The sequence below is a fragment of the Olea europaea genome, chromosome 19 (genome assembly GCF_002742605.1).
Source record: "Olea europaea var. sylvestris chromosome 19, O_europaea_v1, whole genome shotgun sequence".
Lineage (NCBI taxonomy): Eukaryota > Viridiplantae > Streptophyta > Magnoliopsida > Lamiales > Oleaceae > Olea > Olea europaea.
This window is the reverse complement of record NC_036255.1, coordinates 6,271,932-6,282,715: the sequence shown is the minus strand read 5'-3', so window position 1 is coordinate 6,282,715 and position 10,784 is coordinate 6,271,932. Positions and strand designations below refer to the sequence as shown.

At 33.6% G+C, this 10,784-nt stretch overlaps 1 long non-coding RNA gene across 1 annotated transcript; it reads right to left on the bottom strand.

The window, feature by feature from the left end:
- Positions 1-5,503: 5,503 nt before the first annotated feature.
- Positions 5,504-7,759, bottom strand: LOC111368617. Its single transcript, XR_002698015.1, has 2 exons — positions 6,840-7,759; positions 5,504-5,859 (listed from the first exon to the last, which is right to left on the bottom strand). It is a non-coding gene; the product is annotated as an uncharacterized LOC111368617 (long non-coding RNA).
- Positions 7,760-10,784: the final 3,025 nt, after the last annotated feature.

Sequence of the window (10,784 nt, the reverse complement as noted above, 5' to 3'; positions counted from 1 at the left end):
TAGAGCTTTATAAGAGTCAGCAAAATTCTCATTCGCCTAAGTTATCTTGGTCAGCTCATATTTTTGCGGGTAATTTGCAATTGGCATCGTCATCATTTGTGGAATTTCGATATTTGATTCGTCAGAAAGATCGTCGCCCATGGCATGACTTGGAGCCTTTAGCATCAGATTCATTGGAACATTTTGATTTATCCACACGACGGGGTCGAGTTTTTCTCCAACCTCGGGAGAGTTCATGCGGACATCCATTTACTATTTATTTTCTTCCATTTACTATTTATTTTCTATTTGGACTATTAGTTATATTCTATTTGGATTATTATTTATATTTCTGTTATTGGGCTTGTTTAGCGGTTTTGGCCCAAGCCATTCTCTTTAGGGTTTTTGTTTTGTTATTTATTTTTGTTTTGTTGCGTATTTGAGACAGTTGATGAATTGATGAATTAAAGAATAGAATGCTTGGGTTGTTGCCTATGGCTTCCTCCTTCTCCCCTTTCCCCTGATTTCTACTTCTTCTCTGGTTTTCTCTCCCCTTTCTCTCCAGCCATTTCCCCCTTCTTGCTGCCTTCTTCTTCTTCTCACTGGAATTCTACCTGCTAGTTGTGCTATTTTGCTATTTCTAATTATTCTGCAGGAATCATCCCTCATCCTGCATCACCAAGTGTGATTTGCTTTCCTAGCTGCTAATTCATCATTCATAGCTTTTCTCTAGTGTTCATGTTGCACTGCCTAGTGATAAAAATGTGGCTCCAATGTGGAAGATATATTAAAGAGAAGAGCATTATGTGAAGTGGAAAAGGCTTTATAGGACAAAGATTTTGATAAAGGATACAGGGAATTCCCCTTGGGAGGTGTGCTATTGGTTATTAGGTTACAATGAAAATCCCTACGGTAAGAAGGAGCTTTGTGCATTCAACTGCATCTTCTAGGTATAGTTGAAAGGGATTGAGTAGAGCTTAGTTCTTGAAGAGTAGTTTCTGGTCTATCAATGGGAGAAGGAGGATTGTTGGTATGAATATCATTATGGTTACATGAGGAATTTGTACGTGAATGATCAGAATGTGTATCTTGGGAAATTTTCGGTGAAACAATGTTGGTAAATGGATCAACAATATCATTGTTATGTAGAGTAGGAGATTAGAAAAAGAAAATGTGTTCATGAAATAGACTCAATGTCAAAGAGTTTGTATCCTTTGACAGTTGGAGGATAACCAATGAATACAATGCTTTAGCTCTAGGATGGAACTTTGTTCTGTGAGAGGGCAGTGTGGAAGCATAGCAAATGTAGCCAAAAGTTTTGGGATAATCATAGTTTACTTGAGAATTATAAAGACAAACAAATGGGGTTTTATTTTGTAACAAAGGTGATGGTGTTCTATTGATTAAATAGGTGGCTCTGAGGATGCAATCTCCTCAAAACTGGATAGGAACTCTAGATTGGAATAATAAGGCATGTGCAACATTGATAAAATGTTGGTGTTTCCTTTCAACTACAGAGTTTTGCACTGGTCTTTCTACACAAGAGAATTGGTGGATCACTCTCTCTTTATTAAAATAATCTATAAATTTGAGCTCTTGTGCATTATCAGATCTAAAACTCTTGATCACTTTCTGAAATTGAGTCTCTATGAGAGTGAAAAATTTGGGAATAATGAATTCAACATTAGATTTTTGTCTCATCAAATATACCCATGTAAACCTTGTGCAATCATTAACTGAGGTTAGAAAATACTTATGGCCCGCATGTGTGACAGCATTGAAAGGTCCCCAAATATCATAATGAATAAGATCAAATGCAGTAGGAGACATTATTTGACACAAATGAGAGCCTTCTTTGTTTGGCTAAAGGACATATAGAACACAGTGAAGACATATCATTTCTCGTTGTCTCAAACTTCAACAAGTCTTTCAATACATCTAACCTCTTAAAGGACAAGTGTCCAAGTCTATCACTCTATTGTACCAAGTATGGCAAGTTACATGACTACAAACATTTCCAGAAACTTCTGTATTATTTTTTCATAGAACTAAGTGAATTTGCATCTATGACATAGAGATCTCCAGCTCTCCTACCTTTGCCAATCATCTTCAATGTTGGCATCACCTGAATGATACATGTATCAGTAAGAAATCTGATACTCGGGGGATTTTCTGGTTAAAGACCTCACTGACATAAGGTTAAATTTGAACTGAGGTATAAACAGGACGTCTTCAAGTTAAGTCTGGGGATAGCGTCACATTTCCAATGCAATGTACAGGAATTTGTTCATGGTTAGGCAGGTAACATAAGCATTTGGAATATTTCTCAATGTGTTAAATGCATTTTGATTTGAACAAATGTGACTTGTGGCACCTGAATCAACCACCCAAGTCGTAGGTGAATTAAATTGTGAGTTGATCGAGATTGAAAAAAAAGTACCTGTCTCTGATCATAACCGATTTCATGCTTCATATCAGCCTTTGCAACATTGAGATGATTGTTTAACATGCTCACCAATTGTTAATACTGGACATGGTTTAGAGTCTGCACAAAACTTCCAACCTCATTTTGTGCTTGACCTGGTGAATGGATCTGCTCAGATATCATTCCAACAACTGCACAGTTGGCTTGATTGCTTGGACTAGCTAGATTGTTAGTACCTTTAGATCTCTGCCTAGGTTTATACCCTGGGCAAAACCATGCAACTTGTAGCATTTGTCCACAACATGACCTGAGTATCCACATTAACTGCAAACTGGCCTTTCTTTCTTTTGAACTTTACTAAACGGTTGTGCTGCATTTGGCTTCCTAGCCTCAATTCTTAACATGAAAAGCCATAGATTCGTTGATGCCAGAAGAATCAATATTCACATTAATCTTCATTTAGTTCTCCTCTTGCACAACTAGCGCAAAAACTTTATTAATTGAGGAGATTGGGTCCATCAACAGCAATTGCCCTCTAATTTGAGCAAATGACTCATGTAATCCCATTAGGAAAGACATTATGTACTCCATCTGATAGTGTCAGCAATCTTCTTGTTTTCTCCACACACACATTTACCACATGAACATGAAGGCCTGTAATTACCGAGCTCCGCCCAGACGATTTTCAGTTTGGTAAAATACGTGCTAACAGATGACAGTCCCTCTGTTAGATTCATCAGTTCACGCCTCAATTGAAAAATGCGTGGACTGTTCTTTTGTTGATACCTTTTCTTGAGGTCCATCTAGATGTCATGATCTGAATCTGAATGCATCACACTTGTTGATATCTCCTTTGATAGAGAATTCAAAATCCAGGAAATCACCATATTGTTGTTGTGAATCCATGAACTGAGCATATCCTCAGACTTATCTGGCTTCGCAATAGATCCATCAACAAAACCTAATTTGTTCTTCACCGACAAAGCTATAACCATGGCACGACTCCAAGAATGCATAATTGTCTCCTGTCAGGGTTTGTGAAACAAGTACCAGACCGGGGCTATCTGAGTGGTGAAGAAAATATGGATTTGATCCATCATCAGTTGCAGAACTACTAGCTGATGATGTCGAAATTTGTGTCACCATCTATTGATGAACTCAAAATCAGAAATTGCGGAGGGAAGATGAAATCTGCTCTGATGCCATATTGGAGATGAAAGAATATCTCGTATTGATGAAAAGTGAAGAAATGATACAATTTGTCCATAAAGATACAGAGAGATCTAACTAACTATTACAGCTGGAATCTATACATTTCGGCGCCAAAATTAGTTACAGTTACATCAGTTATGCTGAGCTGAATGTTATATATTATCGACCAATTTGATTTGGTTACTAAAGACTTCATCGACGGTGAATTTGCAACCACAAGTTTTTGGTATCTGAAGATCTTTATCGACCTATCCGATTGGTTGCTGGAGACAGTTTTTTTGTAGGGTTTTAGGACCTAAATCAAGTATTTCTCGATATATATTTGAAGATATGATGATATAATATTTAATTTGTTATTTATTTATTTAGTATTAAATTATTGTTAAATGAGTCACATGATGAAAGAAAATTTAAAGGAATATTTTAGGTATTACAACTATTATTTATTCTTAAATTTGAAAGAAGTATTATAAAGGGAAGTATGCTTTATTTAAAAACATCAAAACTAGTGAGGCTTGTGTAATTATTGAAAAGAGATGAGGCGTCTCTTAAATTATTAGCAACCTTATGAAAGGTCTATGTAATAGCTAAATCTTGTAGTGAAAAATATTATTTTTTCAAAAACAAATCATTCACGTTACGATTGCCAGAATTGATGCAGTTAACATTGTAAAGTCCTTTAGGAGGAACTTTTGCGTGTAAAGTGCCTGATTTTTTTTTCTCTTTTCTAATAGAAAAAGTTAAATTTAGTTTTATCAGTATTTTCAGGGTTTTTATTTTAGAAAATATTATTATCTAAAGCCTCCGTTTAAGATCTATTGTTAGCAACTGTTCAGGAACTTTTTAGTGTAATAGTTGTGGTGATTATCAAATGTGTGAATAATAATGGGTAGCAATTTTAAACCCTGAAGGGTAGCTCAGTGATCAGATTTTGGGTTTGCTCCCCAATGGTCATCAGTTCGAGTCCCCTTAGGACCACTGAGGTGAGTATCCGACTGTAAATTTCAGGGTCCTATAGAATTAGTCGAGGTGCGTGTAAGTTGAACCGAACACCCATGGTTATTAAAAAAAAATGGGTAGCATGTTTAAATGTCTTCTTTAAGTTAAAGTTTGACTTTGATTCAGATACTAGAAGTAACTCCGAAGTTACTAATAATGTTCCCTGAACAAAGGCTAAATATATCTATTTTTTTAACTTAAAATTTTATTTTTTTGGTTTTGTGAATGTACTATTGTTTATCTATAATATAATTTATCCAGAAAAAAATTTGCTTTAGGAATTTTCCTATTGTTTATTCTATTTTAAAATTTCGTTGGTTACTAGTTGGATGAGGAATCCAAAATGGATGAATTTCATGCATATCTTAATTATTAAAAATTTAATCATTAGAGTGGTCAAACTAATAAATACATGTTGTACTAATATAGATACTCAGAAGAGAAAAAAAAAATAATAATGATTATGGATTGGTGAGAGGAAGCATTTGTCTTTTTCAAATTTTCCTTCGTTTTAAATATGGTAGCATTCACAGGCTGTTCTCTAAGTTCTCCATTCGGTGCAGATATTTTACATTGCATTTTATGAGACATGAATATGAATAGATGTAGAGTAAAAGCAGTATAATGAATTTCTTGTAACTATTGGCGTAAATCTTGACAAGCATGACAGTTGTCCTACTAACGTGATCATATCCATTGTGATAAATATGTCTCCTAGTGGTGTTTTTGTCCGATTATCAAAGAAACCACTTGAGTAAATGACACGATCAGTCCCGAATCAATTTAATGGACTCGACACGTGTTGCGCGCCAATTGTAGATACCAACTAAACGCCGGATCTATCACCAAGGCAATTTTGATTTGCTTGACTAAAAAATATTTTTAACATAATTTTGACAAAGTTTCTCCTTAAATACGAACTAAAATCACCTAAACAATTAACAATTTTTCTCAAATCAGTACCTATAATACAAATCAGGGTACGCTAATCCCTCAAAATACAAACTATATAAATAAAATGCTAGCAAATCAATATTTACTTGCTTTACAACTAACAATCCTCAAATATACTTAAAATACTAAACATTTAATGACTCTATAATGAACTTTTCTGATTTAAGCTACATGTATCCCAAAAGAACACATAATGTTAATTTGATAAATGATGTCATACAACCTATGACGCATGGCTCAATTCAGTGGTTAAATAGGCTCCAAAGCTGTTCAATTCGGCTGCTTTCTATCTGATAAAGAAAAAAGTGAAGCAATATATGAGCTTAAAGCTCAGTAAGTGGATAATTTGCAAATAAGTAAACTTTTCTCATTTATGCATATCGTGTGAAAATTCTTACTCTATTAAAACTTTGAGAAATTCTGAAAACTAGCAACACTTTTAAAACTAAGAATGATTGCATCATAAAATTCTTTGCTCTTTATTCTTGTGCAATAACTGTAAAATATAACGAACATAAATAATCCGACATCCATGAAAATCTATGAAATACTGATGTTGCTCAATACTATAAGTTGAAAACTTAATTTTGAGAACTGAATAAACTGAATTCTATAATCTGAAATCTGATAAGTCGTAGAAATACTGAAAAATCACACCAAAAAGTATCCAACCAATTGTCTTGATTGTGGAATATCATTGAGAAAGAGGAATTCGTGTTATCAAAGAATTTTCTGCAATTATTTCTATTAGTAGCTTACTCATGTACAGAGTAATCTCGATGTACAAGACAAAGCCATTCAAATCTAATAATCTGGTCATACGTACGTAGAGTTGCTCCAAAGGCTAATCACCCTAGTAAACGATCCAAAACCTATGTGTGTACGAGAGTGGGTCCCAAAGATTTCTGATAATCTGATCATACACTATGGAAACATATTCACCATAGTGCAGAGCGGCTAAAATTATCATAACTAGTCATACATTGTGGAAACACATTCACACCAGTGCAGACTATGGTAAAATCACTTGGGTACTTTCTGGTGATTTCTAGAAATAACTTTAGCTTTACTGAAACGTGTAATACTGATGGAACGTGCTATTGAAATGATTTAATTAAATTGGATTTAAATTTAAAAACAACTGATTATAAATCCACTTTATTCTAAAAATCATGCTATCAAATCAACTATTTGAAATAATAAATTTTATAATCTAACATAAATTTAATAAATAATTAATTTCTAAAAAATAAGTTTTATATCCACTCACCAAGTCATAGTCGATCATGATTTCAATCTTCTCTTCACTGCTTCAACTTCAAATATCAAGTATGATATTACGCAATCGCTCGAGTAAATCATATCCCCTTACAAAGGTGCCTTGAGTATTTTCTTACCATTTGAAATATTAATTTACCTATGGAAACTTGCTATACTTTATTTTCAACATCATAATCCCAATTAAGGTCACTAACAATATATACTCCTTTATATAAATTATTTTAACACCAAAACTCCAAATATTTAACACTTAATTTGGTTCCAATACTAAAAATTCATGAAAATTAGATGATTGACAAAACTAGCACTATAATTTTAGAATATTGAAAACTAGCACCAATGTCATATTGTAATCTGTTATCGAAAACATTGACAAAGTAGCACTTTTCTGGACAGGATTTCAAAAACAGTACCTGTGTAGGACTTTGTCCAAAAATTGCTTATAATTATTACTTAAAAATAGTGAAATCAAACCCAATTCCTTAATTTAAGTTATTAACATCATATAATCCCAAGAAAATCAAAGAATAAGTATCTATTTCATAAACGCAATTTCAAAGTACCCCTCTTTTCTTTTCTTTTTTCCAACACCAATCATTCAATATATATTTCTGTAACATATTCATGTTTAATACCTCAAATAAATTTCAATAACCTCTAATTTTAGCTAACTTCGAATATAACCAAATTTTCCATAAACCCTAAAAGAAAACTTAATTCAATATACTTACACTTACCTCTCTAAATCAAATGAAAAATTGAAGAAATGGAGCACCCAAGAATTGAAAGCCCACTTCTTCTTTTTCTTTTCCTCTTTCTTTTCTTCTCTTCTTTCTCTTCTTTCCCATTTTTTTTTCCTTCTTTCTCGATTCTTCTCGACTTCCTTCCCCGGTTGCTAGTGTGTGTGTGTTTGTGTTTTAATTGTGAAATGGGTTTATCATTTGCCACTTGTAGCGCACTTACCAACATTTTGCAAAGAAAGTCCTCCAACATTTCTATAATAAAACATTAAATTCTCAACTTCCAACAATATATAAGTAGATCCCCACACTTTGATTTTATCCATCTAAAACCTTCAAATATTTTTCATAATAAAATAAACCCAATAAAATAATTTGGTCAATTCATGTCCCAATAAAATGATTTGTTTCACTTTAGTTCTTATTTGACTTAGACTTTGACAAGTCAACCTTTGACTTTTGACTTATTTGAATGAGTTGTTACAGTAAATACTTTTCCTATTTGTTGTGTAGTTACAGGGAAATGATAGCCTTTAATTGATTACTTCCATGCTTAAAGCTAACTATAAATGACTGGATTTGTGCTCTTGAATATAATTTTTACTTGTAGATGGCGCTTTAAGGAACTAAGGGTGCATTTGCACACATTTTCCACCTAATTTCCTATTTTTGTCTTTTTTGATTGACAATTTCTTCCAAGGAAAATATTTTCCTTCTTTTGGTCACGTGACCACATTTTCCTTGAAAACAAGGAAAATATTTTCGTTGGGGGAAGGTGGATTTTATTTTCCATGGAATTTAACCTTTCCAAAAATCCTAGGTAACCAACCACGTAAATATCTCTCTCTCATCTCTACCCACGTACAAACACTACCGTCTCTCTCATCAATTCAACAGAACCAGGCAAAGGTCTCTTTCATCGATTCAACCGAATCAGGAAGATCTTTTTTGCTTCCAGCTCTGCCTCCGGGGAAAACAAGGAAAAAGAAATCGACTTCCCAGGAAGATCTTCTCTGCTTCCAGCTCTGCCTCCAGGGAAAACCAGGAAGAAGAAATCGACGACCCTTTGACCCTTCCAACTCTGCCTCAGGGGAAATCACTGCAAAAGGTTGGCATCGAGGCTGTGATTGCATAGATTGAGGTTAGTTTAACAATCAAACCACCATATTTGATTTCTATATGTTTAATTCTTAATTAAACTGAGTACAAAGCAATTTTTTTAATCAATCTTGTCGATTCTCTTTGTTTAAAAATTAGGGTTCGTTTTTCCATGGGCTCCTCATTATTTCAAGTTGCAAATTTCAATTTTGTTTTTGTTTTTCTTGATTTTGAGATTCCACGTGATTGGATGCGAAATGGACCACGGATTCCAGAATTTTTCTCATCTGTAATGACCCCCAATTCTATTTCTGTGATGTATAAGTAATTATTTATCAAGAAATTATTCCAGTAATACTTTAAATCACAGGATACAAGCTGCAAATAAACTAAGATAACATAGGAAAATTGGTGCAGTCTCCTTTTATTACATTTATTTCCAGCATAAATAGCTCCATCCATCTTAATTTGAATGGATTCAGCAATGTACCCTCTCTTTCTTTGCCCAGTTTTGATCAATATGAAAGAATGATTTCTCCATTGACTTATCTTAAGTAGCTCCGATCAGGTTTCAAAAGTTGGCCTTGAAAGAGTATGTATGCAGCCGTTTGAATGGATTCAAATTGGTACTACACATTGAAACAGTGGTTCTGCACACAAAAATGTTTTCTATTGTGAAAAATGCGTTCCAATCATGTTTTGCGCTTTGGAACTGTAGAGCTCAAGTTTTGGATTTACTCGACCATTTTTAATTATTAAATGTGTGCTTAAGAGTTACAAAGCTTGACTTGTAATCTAACCATGTTTTGCTCTTTGGAACATTGCTAACTGTGCTACTAAAAAATGACCTTTCCATTTTCCCAAGTTGGTACAAACTTGAACTATAACTTGATTGCAGAAATTTCTGGAATTATCATGCTGCCTCATTTTCTGTAATTGGATAAATTAAAGGTCATAACTTTGGCAATCTACTAGTAGACGCGATTATTGGGGTCTAAGGCACTATATTTTGAAGCTATCCTAGTATGACAGGACATTCTACATTCAAATGGTGCTCTTGTTGCTGTAAGATAATATCCTTGGGTGGTTTGCTTCAACTATCCCAATCATTATAAATGATAGCTTGCTAACAAGCATCTTGACTAATCTGCAGATCCTTCTAGTAGCATCTAATGTGAGATTTAATGGTATATGTAGGTACTTGAAATATTAGATTGTTATGATCTGCTTTGCTTGTGAGAAGATATTCTTTTTGTCACGTCTTCTGAAAGTTGAGATATTATTTGTACGATGTAGGTCATATAAACATTTGAGTTCTTTGTCGATACATTTGTTGTTTCCTGTGGAGATATTACTGCATAGTTTCTGTGTGAATTTGTGTACTAACAACCTCATGTAGGTCAAGACTTGCTTTTTGGTGAGTTTCAATAGGTTCAGGCATAGTTTTGCTTTTGTTTGTTATGAAATCATTTATCTTAAAAGTCCTGATTTTCAAATGCATCATGAGTGCGGCTATTGAACTAAATCCCACAATAAATAATTCCTTTTCAGGTGTTTTATAAATAGTCAATGAATTTGGTGAAATGGAAAAAAAATTCAAACATCAGTGTCATTGTCTTATCAACCGATCTTCATCCAAATTAAGCAACTGTTGTTTACAGTTACGATCTCTCAAGAGCTCGTTCTTCAAAATATTCTTGTGTCGCAAATACCAACCGATTGATTTCTAGAAAAACAACAAATAGCCGACTCTAAAAAGTTCCTAGTTTGTTGATCTCTTTCGTATCAGTTTTCTTCATAGATTTTGAATGGGGTTGATAAAATTTCCTTGTAAAGATTCGGAGGTATTGTTGTTTATATATATATATATATATTATTTGGCCAATCTGTCGATACATTTGCTGTTTCCTGTGAATTTGTGTACTACCCTACTATTATGATGTAGCTACAGTTAACTTTTTATTCTATAATGCTTTTATGTTATTCTTTCTAAACAAATTTTTATTGAATTTTTATTTACCGTGATAGTTTATAACATGGCTACAACAACGAATCAACATCGATGCCGATGACAACATTTAGGTTTATTTTGGACG